This window comes from Hermetia illucens, chromosome 1 (genome assembly GCF_905115235.1).
Source record: "Hermetia illucens chromosome 1, iHerIll2.2.curated.20191125, whole genome shotgun sequence".
Taxonomy (NCBI): Eukaryota; Metazoa; Arthropoda; class Insecta; order Diptera; family Stratiomyidae; genus Hermetia; species Hermetia illucens.
Window position 1 is genome coordinate 197,687,782 of NC_051849.1, and position 16,809 is coordinate 197,704,590.

The following is a 16,809-nucleotide window of genomic DNA, read 5'->3' on the forward strand; positions in this document are numbered from 1 at the left end:
ACCGGTGCTTACCTACGGGTGTGCTATCTGGTTTAATTTGAGTGCTAGCCAAATGGAGAAAATAAGGATCTTTGAACGGAAATGTCTGCGTGCTTGCACGGGGCTTAATAGGACTGCTTCGTCAAACTATGAGCACTATGTAACTAATGAAGTGATGTATGCAGCTGCTGCTGTGCCAAGAATCGATACAGTTATCGTCAGATTGATTCGGAATCATATAGTGCGATCTGCTTCGCATGGTGAAAACCCTTGGGTTTCGCAGCCGTTCTACCCAAATGATGGGTATTTCGAGAAAACTCTCACGACAGGCTTCATTCCTCCCGAAGCGTTCGTGTATCTTGACAGGAATGGTCTAATTCTTGATTCTGCCGGTGATCCGGTTATGTATCATATACATAGGCGGGCCACGGACAAAAGGATAGAATACCCCCCGAATTTGACTCCAGAGCGAGAGCAATTGGCATTAAGCGGGATGAAAAAGAGAAATCTTGGTACTGGTGGCTGCGGGATGCCGGTTAGCGGTGGCCGTGCTCAGTCCTGCCATTTGTTTCTTGGTGGGGCTTTGTAAATATGTATACATTGAACGGGTGCTGATTTTGTCTCCAGTTGTAACTTATAAATACATACATACGTTATTATTCTTTGTTTTGTTTTTTGATTGTTTTTTTTTGTATGGATGTTATTTCAAAAAAAAAAGAAAAAATGTGTAATATAAAATCTATAATTATGATAGTTTTAAGAACAATAATTTAAGTTAAAAGTGTCTTTTGAAGCGATCAAATATTTATTATTACTTTTTATATTTCTTTATTTGCCACTAAGGCCAAGTGAATTCTGTCGGGTTTTTGACCATTTCCCGACAACTTATTGTAAAATTAGATTTTCATTTCTTACTGTTTCTCTTCTCTGTCTGTAAATCGTTATTCAAAAATTTTGAGAGCCCACAGTGGCCATTAGATTTTAATTATTTTTGTTATTTTAAAAGATTGTTTTTTATTGTTCATTTTTCCAATCCATATACTATTGTTACCTATTTCTTAAAAATAAAAATGATTTTAAAAACAAAACAAAGGTTGTCACCAAGTGTCTCCCTAAATCAGGGTTGCTTGAACTGGCTCTGCAACATCCATTCCGCAACTTTTACTAGCCATATAATTTACGAGCTGCATGGGATCCTCATTTACGCGTCGTTGGACTCCAGGAAACCCTTTATTCCGAAATTGACATTCAACAGTGCAACCAATGGCATCTTCAGGAAGGTCGAACGGACGTTGGGGTATTTGCATCTTCTCCCGCCTATACTAAATTGACAAAGGATAACAATCCTAGGCGTTTTATATCGACTTTGAAAATTACTTATCTGCATGATCTGGAAGGCCTAATAATACCGTCAAAGTAAAAGAAGTTGCATTGCGTCCTAAAAGAATTATTGTAACATTTTATGGATCGCAGTATATTTATTAACTATAGCATGTCTGGTCAATAAGGCGGATTTGCGTTCAATATTTCTCGCAGTCCTGTTGTGTTCTGCGAATTATATAAAGAAGCACTAAACATCTGCAAGCCGCTTCAGTCACGCTGCTTCCAGGGCAGAGGTGAGGCATTTTATATAGCATGTCATTGAAGGCTATAACCGGTAGGGATTTAATTATTCCTCGTACTTCCAAGTATTTCAAACTAGCATCTGGTAATATTGTGGTATTAGCTACAACCGACATTACATTAGTGCCGGACACTGTCCCAGAATATGTGTGGATTTTTTGTCATCCTCCTCACATAATCTGTTGACATTGTCAGTAGGCTTCCTCAGGTGATAATTTAGTCTGCTTTGACTAGTCAATATTTCCAGTACAATTAGGACGCTCTTCTTGGTGGGGCTTTATCAATCTTGCTAACGCTTGAGCTCGTATCCTCCCGAGAGCACCCTCAACTGTTTCATTCTTGGTAGCTTCTCCTAGTCCGTCTGGAAGAGTTGAATCTAACATCCCTTTGACCTCCTTGCCTGTTCGTCAGGGTTTTAAACCATCAGATTCGTCGCCGTAATTGGTGATTTTCAGGCTTCCAGTCAATTATCGGGAGGTAGTCTGAACTGGCTCCCTTTAATAATAGCCTATGTGTATATTCCAAGTTCTCGCCCAGCTTCTCTTATCGAAGAGTTTTTCGACTCACTGGCAGATGTTTTGCTGCCCAAATTGCCTGTCGAAGACTTCAATTTTTCATTCAGCTTATCCTAAATATATCACTGCCTCATATATAGCTCTATTAGACTTTATAAACTGCTAATTCGCTTTCCAATTCAATGTCCATCGCAATTTGAACAGTCGGATCCTAGATCTGGTTTCTGCTTGTTGTAAGAGGCTGCTAAAAAGGATCGAAAGTTGTGGACTAGCAACTTGCAAATTTTGAAACTTATTGCTACTGAAATGCTAATAACGCCTCGAATTGGGTCAGACCTAACGAACGGTAGCCAGAGTCCTCGGAATGCTCGTTTTCTCCAGCTTGCGTAGACATTCCAGTGACATAAGCTCCAAGCCTATGCGAAGTAAAATGGTGGAACTCGGGAGTTTTCCCTCCTACGGCAATGTGCTTTTGTACTTTGAAAAGTCGAGTAGTAGAAGACAAGAATCCGGTGTCGGATTGCTTCTGGTAGCTACCGTAAGTGCGCCTTGCGGTGACCTGGTACCCCGTTTCTGACAGACTTCGAACTGCAACATTTCAGTCCAAGTTAAAGAGCATCACAATTGCTACCCACAGACAGAGATTCCCAAAATTGTGGAGAAGGATGCTTTCTACCAACAATTACACACGGTTCGTGGGAAGCTTCCTAAAGGTGACATTGTGAACGTGATGGGTCATTTGAATACCAAGGTGAGATCTGACAACACTTTGTTCGGGCATGTGATGGGGAAGCACCGTCTTGCTAACCGTAACGATAATGGTGGGAGCTTCCTGGATTTCTTCAACTTCCACAACTTCGTCATAGGTGGCACATTGTTCGAGCGCGAAGCCTGCCATAATCTCAGTTGGGTTTCAGCTGGCTGACACCGAAGGAGCAATCAGATCGACCACTTCGGGATCAGCATTAGATTTAGGAGTTGTCTTCTTGATTGCGTAACAATATCGACCTCGGAAAATATCACCATCACGTTTGCATACGTATTGCTATCCCTTAAGTAAAACATCGACCGCTTGTACGACTCAGCTGTCGCTCGACAGTGGGAGAGCTATATTGCTGACTGAGAGGCAAATCTGCTGAATTACGCGCCGGAGAATATCGATGAGCATTGGGCCGCCATAAAAAATTCTCTTTTCTCAGGTGCTACACAGGTTGTCGGCCACCAATTCAATCAGACGGAGTAACGCCGCTGGACTTGACGGTCAGTGTTATATATCGCTGTACCTGCACTTACTGCCGATCTGCTCCTTCCACTTGTATGGAAATTTTTCGAATTTGAGACCATTCCCAGAGAGTGGAAGAAGGGGATGATCGTTAAAATTCCAAAAAATGGCACACGTTTTGGGTGTGACAATTATATGGGTATCTGCCTGGTGCCTGCCGTTGCAAAAATAATAGCTGAAATGATCTTGGAATTCATCGAAGAACGTCTAGAAAGGTTGATCAACAGAGAGCAGGTTAGTTTCCGCACAGGATCCCCTTGCTTTTACCACATCAACATCCTATGGATTATTGTGGAGCACGGCGCGGAATTTAGATCTTCGCTCCACTTGTTCGTCGTTGGTTTCGAGAAAACTTTCGATAGCGTGAACCTGCTAACCTGCTGTTTATATCGAGTGTTCTACGTAGGAAAGGAATTCCGGAGAAACTAACAACTATTACCGCCATTTGATGGCGCAAAATGACTTGATGGTAAAATCTCGGAGGAATTTGAGGTCGAAAGCGGAGTTCGCCAGAATTGCATCTTGTTACCGATATTATTATCGGTGGCCTTCTACATGCTGCCTTGTCCGGAGAAAGTGGAGGAGTTCAATGGAGAATGATATTTTTCTTCAAACATCTCGACTATGCTCATGACATCTGTTTGCTCTCTCACCTCTGTAACCGGGTCATGGGCCTTGGCCAAATGGCTCTTGATTGGAAGAGAGAGGCAACTATGATTGGACTGAAGATAAACGCCATCAAAATAAGAGTTCCCAGTCCGATGGGTCGTCGCACTCCCCGTATTTGCATCAATTCGTATATCTAGAAAGCGTTGCTTCTCCCAACAGCGGCATCGAACTGGAAGTTGCTCGACGCATTAATAGTGCTAGATCCGTTTTTGCTGCCTGTCTAAAATCCGGAAATGCAGTTATCTTAGTCTCAGTTAAGATCAAGGTGAGATTGTTCTGTGCTAGTGTACTTTCCGTGTTGTTACATGGAAGTGAAAGTGGAAGATAAACTCCGCTGTTACCCAAAAGCTCCAGGCTTGGTCAGCGCACAAGTTTGGCCCTCGCATGCGATGTGATGGAAGGACGGAGGTGGCAGTGGATGGGTCACGCATCAAGGAGGTGCCAGAATTTCGCTGCGAGCTATGCCATGCAGTGGAATCCACTCTCCCAAGCTAGCCAACCATTGGGTGGTTCCAATTCACTTGGTGTAGAACAGTAGAGGACGAGTGCGAGCGTCTCGGGAGGTCGTGGGAGAAACTGTAGTGCATTTCAGGTAATCGGGAGCGATGGTGTGTAGGTGTGGTTGACGCGCAATGTTCCACCAAAGGGTGAAGGACAACCACATATATTTTGGGGAACCCAGTTTTTATCTTAGTTGTTGTTTTCTGCTTGTAGGTATCAATACCAGGTTTATTTTCTTCGTTAATTTTTTAATGTTACGCGTTGCCCTTGAATAGATGCTGGGGAATCTATTTATCTCCTTTTGTTCGTCGTTTTTTTTTTAGTTGTTGAACACTTAGGTGCGTTACTTGCCTCCCGTCCTGGGCTTTGTGTCTAATTTGTCAGAATTCATCCGATTTTTCTCGATCTTTTCCAGTAAATGCTGACAGTCACCCTTCTCCTCCGTTTTTTGGGCGCTAGTTAGTAAGCTTCTTGGTTCATACCAAAAATAGAGGACCTCAGGGGAAACTACAGCAGTATTTTTGCTTTTTTGTCCCTCAGGGTGCTTCTGCTGTTTTTGCTCCTTAAACTGTCTGTTGAGAGAATAGAGACGTTTTCTTTCAATTATATAATAAATGTTTGCTTGAAGGATTTTGAATGTCGCTTTCCTCGTTCTCTAACATCAATAGCCCATATTTTAACGTCTTCGGCCACCTAGCTGCTGCAGTCCTATGTCCGGAATAGGCCGCTCTTTCATGTTATTCCACTTTCATTGTTCCCATCAAGTCCTTACTTTAAATATGTTTTGGATTATTTTCGCATTGATGAGATATTTTTCCACTTATAGTCTCGGGGTTTCAGGTAACGACAACCCCTTATAGACCTAAATAATCCTCCTCATTATTGAAATCTTATCTGAATCATACCAAAAAGTCGTTGACAATTTAATCCTTTTGATCGTCTCCTATCAGCACAGTAGAATAATCGGTAGCTCTTTAATTTTCAATAAAGATTTTTGTCGTGCCGTAAGTCCAATTCAATTGGGTTGAAAAAACGGTGAGTTCGCGATGGAAGCACTATGTCGTGTACCAGCATCCATGAGAATACCATGTATAATGCGGAAATATATACGCAATTAATTCCATTATTACCCGCGTTCATCATGCATCAATTAGTTGAGTAAATATCAGATTATATCATCCGTGAACATTCAGTAATATCGTTACTTTCTGTCTCCATGCATTCATGATCCTGGCTCTTAATTGGAACCACGACTGCAATATCCTGGACGACGATTCTGAGCTCATAATATTCAGTAAATATTTTACTCTCGTGCCGCCACTTATTTATGTATATTACGATGAAAAACTTCCAGGTGAAACAGCGCCTACGAATGGATTGGCTTCAAGGATTAATTCAATTTAGTAGTAATTGAAATAATTCGAACCTGGAAACCTCTTGAGATGCAACTTTGTATATTATGCAAATACTAAGTCAAAAATTTGTTAAATGAGTGATGTATGCTGAGGAATGTATGACATGCATACTTAGCATTTGAATCGCTCTGGTCGGTTTTTCGTCAATGCACTACCGCCCATTTGGAGCCTTGCCTTTCAGGATACCCTTCCTCCAAACATCTTGATCCATCGATTGCGTCCTCTAATTTGAAATTCGAGTAGTGATGCGCTGTCTTCATCAACAGAATCTGCCCAACGCTTTTGGGGTTTTCCAGCCGGTTTTCGTCCTTCTGATCTCCCTTCAAATATCCTTTTAGGTATCCGAATTTCGTCCATATGTGGAACGTGGACAGCCCATTGCAACCTCCGAAGTTTTATTAATTTGAGACTTCAGGGTCGTCAAATATTTGGTACTACTCATGGTTGTATCTGATCTGTCTAACCCCTATTACCTTTTTCATGGAGAACATTCTGAAAATTATAAAAAAAAACGACGAAACAACAGACAAGGAGGAAGAGCTGGGTGCGTTTGGGCGGAGCACAAAGATGCGTCGTTCACCGCAGCGACCAGTGAAAGAGGCAACGAGGGCTGATATACCCGATGAGACACCGGGGCGCCCAAATAAAGAGGAAGCCTCATCAAGTGGTGCGACTGACGGTGCGGGGATAGCAACTCCATTACCTTGCAGCGCCCCTGTCCTGGAAGTAAGCTCAGTGAGAAACGCTAGTCCTGAGCAGATGGATTTGGACACAAATCGAGTGGAAATGCACTCGACCGTCCTCGCTAGAGCCGAAGAGGAAAGGCTCATCCGAAAGTGCGCAGCAGTGGTGAAACGTATGCGGTCGGCAACGTTCCTTCAGAGAAACGTCAGCAAAGGCGTCAAAAACGGGCTGATGGAACTGGAGGAACTACTGGACCGCATTTCCTTTTATAGACGCACGTGGAGAGCAGCGGAAGACGATTGTAGAGCAGAAACAGTCGCACTCCCCGCTGAGAATGCTGCTTGCGTCAAACGGACCGCAGATAGCCCTCTGCAAAGTGAACAGGGGAAAAAGCGGAAAGAGGACGACGTGCCTGAAGGAGACTTTATCGAAGTAGTCTCCAAGGCCCAAAAAAAGAAGGCGAAAAAGGATAAAAAGAAACAACGGACTCCGGCGCCAGAGACACGTCTGTCCAAAAACAAGGAGGCTGCCAACCCAAAGCCAGTAGCGGAAAAAACGAGGAAACGAAGAAGGACTAGATCGTCGGCTCTGCTCATTAAGCCGACGGAAGGCAAGACATTTGCGGAAGTCCTTAGTGAAATCCGCTACAGGATGAAACCCGAGGAGAACGGAGCAGAGGTGTCTTCGATACGGAAGACGAGGAGTGGTGGAGTTCTCGTCGAACTGGGCCCAAAGACGACCGACAAGAGCACGTTCTGCGAAGCGGTCAAGGGGCTATTGGGGGAGAAGGCCCTTGTTTCCAGCCTAGAACCCATGTGCTCTCTGGAAATACGGGATCTTGACTGCCTCACAGAAAAGGTCGAAGTAGAGGAGGCGCTAAAGCGTGAATGTCCAGAGGTAACCAATGCCCGGGTAGGTATTACCTCTGTAAATGCTCGAGGCCAAAAACTTGCCGTGGTGGATGTCCCCGAGCAATATGCGAGGAAACTCCTTAACAGCGGGAGAATCAAAATCGGATGGGTAGTATGCAGGGTACGAATGCGGATAGTCCCCACCAAGTGCTACAGGTGTCTGGACTATGGACACACATTAGCAGCTTGCAAGGGTCCGGACAGGAGGACAGTATGCCGGAGATGCGGCCAAGCGGGTCATCAAGCGAAGACTTGCAAGGAAAGCGAGAGTTGTGTTCTCTGCAGGGATCGTGGCGCATCTGGCGAAAGCGTCGCACACACTGCGGGCTCGGGACGGTGTCCGATCTTCAGGGCGGAATTGGAGAGGGCTAGGGTGCGAACGCCATGATCCGCATTTTGCAAATTAACATGCACCGGAGTGCAACCGCTCACCAGTTGCTAGCGCAGTTCGCTGCGGAAGTAAATGCTGATCTAGTGCTGATTAGCGAGCAATACCGAAACAAGGACCCGTCCTCATGGTATCTCGACTTATCGGGCACCGCTGCCATCTGGGTTCGGGACGACGTTCGACTTCGTGTTCTTGCCGAAGGCCGGGGGGACGGATTTGCCTGGATCCGGTGTTTAGGGATAACGCTTTTTAGCGTTTACCTGACGCCGAATGAGTCGATTCCGGACTTTCAACGCCGGCTTGATGCTCTGGAGGACGCCGTTTCGAACACGGAGGGACGAATCCTGGTTGGCGGTGATTTTAATGCCAGGGCTCTTGAATGGGGCATGCCTCAATCAGACTCCAGAGGGAAACGGATTCTGGAAATGGCGCCGAGAACCGGGCTCGTAATTTTAAACACCGGATCCACGCCAACGTTTCGGCGCTCAGGTTGTGAAGGAAGCATTCCCGACATAACTTTTGCGTCGGAATCTCTGGCATCATCGGTGGACGGGTGGCGAGTCCTAGAAGACTTCTCGGCAAGTGATCATCAGTACATTGCGTTCGAAGTGTTTGACGCTACTTGCCGGCGAGCACCAACACGACGTTCCCCCTGCGTGTGGAATGTCGCGAAGGTGAACATCGGAAGGTTCGTCGAAGCTCTTGGAGCAGGTAGGGCCGCGCTGGGGGGCACTCCGGGGGGTGGTGGTGTCGCAGCTGACACCGTCGTAAATTCAGTGATGAATCTGATAACGACGGCGTGTGAGGCTTCCATGCCCCGGAGAGGCCCCAGGCGCGACAAGCCTTCTATGTACTGGTGGACGGCGGAAATTGCCGACCTACGGAAGGAGTGTCATAAGCTCCGCCGTTTGGCACAACGTTTGTACGCCAACGAGGTGCCATAAAGGCACAATATAGATCAGCAAAAAGGAGACTGTGTCCGGATAGCTCAGTGGTTAGAGCGCTAGGCTGTCATACGGAAGGTCGCGGTTCAAATCTCACTAGTGGCAGTGGAATTTGCATCGTGATTTGACGTCGGATACCAGTCGACTCAGCTGTGAATGAGTACCTGAGTCAAATCAGGGTAATAATCTCGGGCGAGCGCAATGCTGACCACATTGCCTCCTAGTGTACCGTTACGGTCTTGAATGAAGTGCTCTAACACACTTCAAGGCCCTGATCCAATATGGATTGTTGCGCCAACGATTATTATTATTATTATTAAAAAGGAGACTCCGCAGTGCTATAAATAAAAGCAAAGCTCGCGGCTGGCAAAATCTTATTAATGAGGTGAATGATGACCCGTGGGGACTTGGCTATAAGCTTGTCACTCGGAAAATCGGGGCTCTGCGGAAGCCCTGCATACTGAGCACCGACCAGATGGACCGCATTGTGCGGGCATTGTTCCCCAGACACCCTGTACGGGTTGATGTAAACAGCGCGGAAAGCGTCGTGGATTGCCCCCTTTTCACAATGGGAGAACTCGAAGAAGCGGTTCTCACTATGAAAAACAGGAAGGCGCCAGGTCCTGATGGCATCCCGGCGGAAGTTTACAAACTGGTGTTCCGCCAACGGCCAGAATTCCTGCTCGAAGCGTTCAACGCGTGCTTGAAGGAGGACATTTTTCCTAGTCGCTGGAAAGTGGCCAGACTCGCGTTGATCAGTAAGGGTAAAGGAGACCCGGAGCTCCCGTCTGCATACCGACCGCTGTGTATGCTTGACACGGCCGGAAAAGTGCTGGAGAAGCTCATCAGGGGTAGACTCGCTGAAGCGATCCGTGCTGCCGGGGACTTATCCGCAAGGCAGTTCGGGTTTAGAACAGGGAAATCTACAGTGGATGCTGTTATGGAGGTCGTAGATGCGTTTAATCGAGCCGGGGCACACAGCCGCCGATCTCGACGGATAGTGCTCCTCATAACGCTTGATGTCAGAAATGCCTTCAATTCCGTAAGATGGACAGATATGCTAGGCACACTAGAGAACTCCTTTCACGTGCCAAGCTATCTCTTGCGGATATTGAGGGATTATCTGAAAGACCGCTCCCTGTTCTATGAGACGCTAGAGGGCCAGAGGAGGATGGAAATCACGTCGGGAGTAGCGCAGGGATCCATCCTAGGGCCGGACCTCTGGAACGCTTCCTACGATAGTCTGCTGAGACTCGATATGCCTGAAGAGTCGCGCCTGGTCGGTTATGCAGACGACGTTGCGGCACTTGTTGCCGGACGCACTGTTGAACAGGCGCAAAGCAGACTTGGCATATTGATGCGACGGGTAAGCGGATGGATGACTGCTCACGGTTTCAACCTTGCGCTGGAAAAAACCGAAGTAGTCATCTTGACCAGAAGAAGAATCCCGACCTTGCGTCCCATATCGATCGGCGAGTTGACTATAGAGTCAAAACCAACGGTTAAATACCTTGGTCTAATGCTCGACTCGAAGATGAGCTTCTTCGAGCAAATCAAAGCAGCCGCGGACAGGGCTGCAGCAGGAGTCGCGGCCTTGAGTCGGCTAATGGCGAATGTCGGCGGCCCTATATCAACTAGGAGACGTCTCCTCATGGGAGCAACGCAGTCCGTCCTTCTCTATGGTGCGGAGGTATGGGCTGATGCCCTTGACAAGGAGGTGCATCGTAAACGCCTCGCTCAAGTGCAGAGGCGGGGAGCTTTGCGAGTGGCGTCTGCTTATCGCACTGTCTCCGAACCGGCTGTGATGGTGATTGCGGGAGTGATCCCCGTTGCCCTCCTTGCCAAGGAACGCAAAGCTATTTATCGCCGTAAGGGCGAAAACTTAAGAGAAGTGGTTGCCCGTGAAGAACGTCAACGCACCCTTAACGAGTGGCAACTTTCTTGGCAAAATGAGCCAAGGGGCAAGTGGACTGCGCGGCTCATCGACAAATTAGACCCGTGGTTGAACAGAAAGCACGGTGAGATTGATTACTTCCTTACCCAACTTCTAAGTGGGCATGGAGGTTTTCAGTCTTACCTGCACAGGGTTGGGAAGGCGCGATCTCCTGACTGTGTGTTCTGCAATAGAGTGGCGGATGACGCTGAACACACCTTTTTCTCTTGCGAGAGGTGGGACGGCCTCCGCCAGCAGCTTTATGCAGACACAGGGAGCTCTCTCCAGACAACATTGTCAGAGAGATGCTGAAGAGCGCTGGCAGCTGGAATCGTATTGCGTATTATGTTCGGGCTCTTCTTACTACGAAGAAGATTGAACTCGACCGGCAGAGGGATCGGACGGTAAGGGGTTCCCTGAACTAACAACTCCCTTCCTCCCCTCCCCTCCCGTTGGTGAAAGGAATTCCCTGACTTGAAGGCTCCCAAAGCCGGGAGAGCGGGAGGGCTAGCCCGAAGTAATGTGTCAAACGGTTCCAGGCTAGTTCTCTGATGACGGGGAGGTGTTTAGTTGGTAGTCCGCCAGCGTACTGTTGCGGGAGTCCAACACTCTGTGCGTAAACGCATTCACCTACCCTACTCCCAAAAAAAAAAAAAAAAAAAAAACCCCTATTATTTTCCCCAGTACCCTCCTCCCGAAGGTATTGACCAGTTTTTTGAAAGCTCGTGTTAGGGTCTATGTTTTATATTTGCAACATAAGACAGGTCTTATTATTTTTATGTATACTTGGAGATTCTCTTTTCTTTGTATACAGCTGGCTTTAAAATCGTTATGTCTATTTTCTTGTCTGCGTCAAAATGTTCGTCTTGTTTTCATTAATTCGAAGACCAACTTCGTTTGCTGTTCTATCGAGGTTGATAAACATCTCCTTTGCTGATGTCAAAGATCGTGCCATAATGTTTATATAATCCTCAAATGCAATGATTTGACAGGACTTAAAGCGCAAAGTGCCTTTGGTGTCTGCTTCCTAGCATTCTTCGTCAAACCAAACATTTCTCCGGCGGTCATAGCCGGTGTCATCTCTAGGCTCCCTCGTAAGATTCCGGAGAATAGGACCTAATCATTCTTCTAGTTTTGCCTTGTGGGTTAGTTTCTATTCCGCGGGTTTTTGAAATCCGGCACCCGGAGATACTTTTTGTAGTGATCGGAGTCACAATTTGCTCCTCAATATAATTTGACGTTGAGGATGCTGGATGACCACCTTTTGGTAGCGAGAACGCGGCAATACGCCCATGTCCTTTTGTAAATGTCGATTTTATTATTAAGCAATATGCCGTATCGTCTTTTTCTTCAGTTGAGTCGTGGATATTGACAGGACATATAAGGTTTTCTTTTGATGTAAAGCGTACAAAGTGTTTCTTCGATAACATTTGCCTTGAAGTCCCTATCTACAATGAAAGTCACTCCAAACTCACGACCCCGCGATAACTTCCCACAATTGAAGATTGTGTGAGACCTCATATCATTTATTTCCGAACCATTCCAATTCGTATTCTGGACTGCTAGAACCCTGCCCTTGTTCTTGTTGGCCTGTTGACGTAGGCCTTTGGCAGCACGAGATTTGTTTAGTGATCTAATATTCCTCGATCCAAAAGCGTAGTCGTTTATTTGTTTGCGCGATCGTTTCCGCGGTATTAATCCTGCCCGATTCTGTTTCTGCACATGATTTTTGATTTTCGGTTGGATGAAGGGTTTTAGGCTGATTGCTCCGAATCTGCAGCCTCAAGGACTCGGTTAATTGAGTTAGACCTCCTTGACGAAGGGGTGTGTTCAGGTCGGATGCAGTGTGGCGAAGTTGGGAGTCCACCTCTACTTTTTCTGTGAGGATGTCGGCGTCTGGCAGAAAGACGTAATCTATTCACACTACTTAACAGTTACTGAGTTCCGATGTCGGGGTTCACAACCTGCGCAGAGGAAAGGAGGATTTAAGGAGCTTATAGCATGAAACGACCGCAAGAGTTTTGGGCTAGACATATGCAAACGTGCTACGGACTGGTCAATAAGGGACTATGCCATCAGAAAACGCGTACCTTATAATTGGTATTGTCATAGTGGCGGAGGGTAAGAAAGAAACCTCAACCGCTTCCTTTGTGATTGCCGAACTCTAATCAGGTTTTCCTTAAACCTGCCTACCTTGTCATAGGAGAATGATTTCATAATTTTAATCCGATGAAGTTGTCGAGTTTCAAGTTATCTGCCTTAGTATTCCAACCTTACGTCAACTACGTTACTGAAACCTAGTTGGATGATAGAATTTTATATTCCGAGCTCACCGAAGGTTACTCTGTTTTTCGGTGTTACAGAGATTGCACTGCAAGGCAACCGGAGGCGCGGCAATAGCAGTTAAATACTCTCTCCCTGTCGAAATCATCTTTTCCTACTCCTCCTCTTGCATCTACGATTATGCCACCGCATGAGTCATTCCACCAAACGTTCGCCCCTTCATCATATCCTGTGTATATTTTCCCTGCCCCAGCTCTCCTTCTCTATACGCAGATTTCATCAACAGATTATCAGAAGTCCAAACCGTTTTGTTCCCTTCTCGTCCTTTCATCTTCTGTGGCGGCTTTAATCGTCCTCCTCTGCTCCCCAATAACCCCACCACCATTCTCTTCCTTTATCCAATTTAACTTTTCCAGAAATCCCTTGAATCGTATTCTTGATATTGCCTTCTCTAACCTTCCTGTGTGATACCTTCGAAAAACATCCCCCTATGCCCGCTCCTACGCCGCTCTTGACGCCCATTATCTTGCTCATGATATTGATGCTCAAATCTCGCGATTCCACTTGTCTGCCATTCGCAAGCCTGCCAAATTTAACTTCACTTTAAAGGGCTGTACTTCGTCCTCGTGACAATCATCTGGGCCCTCCTCCTCTTTCCATTAACGTATGACTAAGCACTAAACACCTTTTATAGCATTTTATCAGATCTTCTTCCCTTTTACGTCTTCTTCTCTTTTAAGTGTCAGCGCTCTTACCCTGCCTGGTTCACCACTGAAGTCCACGAAAAACTTCATCAGAGGCACTATACGAGGAAGAAGCTCCTGCCCTTTGAAGCCAATGCTGACCACGTTTTTTGGCAAAACTCTACGTTGCTCGGTCAAATCCTTAACATTAAACTCCAAAAAGGTATACCAGGTCACTTTTGAAGACTTACTGAAGCGCAGAAACTTCAAACCTTTTTGGGCCTACATTCGCAACTCCCGCAGTCTCGCCTAGCTATCCCCCCCTTTCAGTAAATTATCTGGCTCCTCTGCAACCCCCCCCCCCTCTCCAGTGATTTGCTCTACCGGTATTTTTCTCCAGTCTATGTTTCCTCTCCTCCTTCCTCTCCCTTCCTGCTAATGGATGAAGCCTGCCCAGAATTTTCGCATCCTTCTCCTTGTCAAGCACCTCATTGGCAAGCTTGACGCCAATGTTGGTCCGGACTACGACGCGAGACGGTCTTCCAAACCTTTTTTTGCTTTAAACTGCTCAGTCCATCTCCCTTCGCCTCTCCATTATTTTCAACGAAACCCTCGAGGAGAACCACTTTCCGAGCCTGTAGAAAGAGGCTATAATCATCCCTATTCACAAAAATAGCGATCGCACTCTTGCTGAGAATTACCCTTCCATTTCGTTCCTCAGCATCTGTGCCAAAATTTTGGAAAGGTCAGCGATTTGCTGTTTACCCACTTTGGTCACCTAATAGGGAGAAAGCAACAGGACGTTTTGGAGTCCCACAGGGATCTATTCTGCACTGTTTATTATTTGTTATCAACGTCCTTCCCCCCTTTTAACTTGTCCCTTTTTGCTCTATGCCTACGACTTGAAGCTGTTTTTCGTTGTATCATTACCTATGGACTGTGTCTCCTTTCGAGTAAACTTAGCTGCTCCGGTTTAGCGCTGGACATCAGAATGTTGTAGAGTGACCTCTATGTGCTACTCGGTTGAATCCACACCTCCTTCTTTTTCGTACTCTCTTAACGGACATTCACTACACTTCGACAATAAGCTCAATTTCGACATCCACTGCCTGGAAGTCATAATCGAGCGGCAAATTGTCGGGATTTATAATTCACTCCTCTGATTTTGACTTTATCCAACCCTCCCTCCTTGGTTCCGAACAAACAAGCCGGCTAGATCCTACTCCTTACTCTTCCCACAGGAGTCTCGATCTTAGGAACGGAGCACTAATTGCACTCCTCAGAACGCCCACTGATTCCTACCTTCCTCTCAACTTTGTGACCTCGCAATCTATACGCAATCTACTATATACAAGGGGGATCCAAAAAAACGGGAATTTCGTCATAACTTCTTTATTTTTGAATATCTTTATACCAAATTTTGATCACCATCAGAGTATTCGCCTTTGACTACAACGCACTTCTCCAAAAGATTATTCCATTCTTCAAAACATTTTTTAAATTTTCTCATCGGGATGTCCTTTAAGCCTTCCAGCGATCTTTGTTTCACCTCCTCCACAGTGGCAAAACGCTTTCCTTTCATATTCCTTTTGAGTCTGGGGAACAAAAAGAAGTCGCAGGGGGCTAGATCCGGTGAGTATGGGGGGTGGACAGTCGGTGTCATGCCGTTTTTAGTCAAAAATTGCTTTACGGAAAGGGCGGTGTGCCCCGCGCGTTGTCATGATGGAACAACCAGTTGCCTGTACGCCAAAGATTTGTCGTTTTCTTCCGGATACTCTCCCTCAATCTTTTCAAAACCTCCAAGTAGAACTTCTGATTGACAGTTTGACCCGGGGAACGAACTCCGCATGCGCAACACCCCTGCAATCATTGCATTGTCTTGATGTTCGACTTCACTTGACGAGCTTTTTTGGGACCAGCTGTGTTCCCCTGGATTGATTACTGCTTTGTTTCGGGCTCATATTGCATCACGATTCCTCACCATTAATCACCGTCGAGCTGATTTTGAAGCTCAAAATATGCCTGAAGTCGACGCTCACTTTGCTCGTCTGTGAGAAAGCGCGGGACGAATCTGGCTGCAACCCTTCTCATGTACAAATCTTGGGATAAAATTCTCTGAATTGAACTCCATGACATTTCCGACATCTCACAAAGTTAATCAATGTTTCGGCGACGGTCTTCACGAACGAGGGCATTGATTTTGTTGACGTTTTCATCAGTTCTTGACGTTGAGGGGCGTCCTGAACGAAGTTGGTCTTCAATAGACATTTGTCCATTTTTAAAACGTGAAAACCGATCGTAAACTCTGGTTTTACTTAACACAGCATCCCCATAAGCAGTCTTAGGCATTACAATAGTTTCCGCGGCCGATTTCCCCAACAGGAAATAAAATTTCACAGCCGCGCGTTGTTCTCGACAATCTGTCATTACGTTTTCGCCGAAATGTAAAAAGTTGTTTTACTAAAAAAAATCTCACAGGCGAACTGATGTACTCACAGCGGCACAACTTCGCACATTGACGCAGGTGGCATAACACTAACGGACATGTGGTCAAACAATAGGTTCCCCCACTCTCCCTCCCCACCACAGCGTAATTCCCGGAACTTGTGGGTGCCCCTCGTATGCTCTTTGCAGTCCCTAAGGGCAGTGTTCACGGATTTTGCTTACTAGTCGCCGAATTTTCAATATAATTTCAAGTGACTTTTCTTTGATTTATTTGGGGCCTTTTTTAAAAGCGATAAGACTTTGATAGGTTGAAGAAAGACAAAGGTTTTTATCCAGATAGAAGGCTGACTGGTTCTGAATAAGGCCCTGTTGCTTCGGTCTAGAACAGTTCTTATGAGTTAACCATACCCAATCAGGTAGCGATTGTGTGGTAAATAAGATACTCGACGCATTCCTTTTGATGACCCATCTTTGCCTTTCTTGGGAACCTTTGTTTGCCTGTAGTAATAAGAAGTAATACTAATCGTCTACTGCATAACAACCCAATTTGAAGA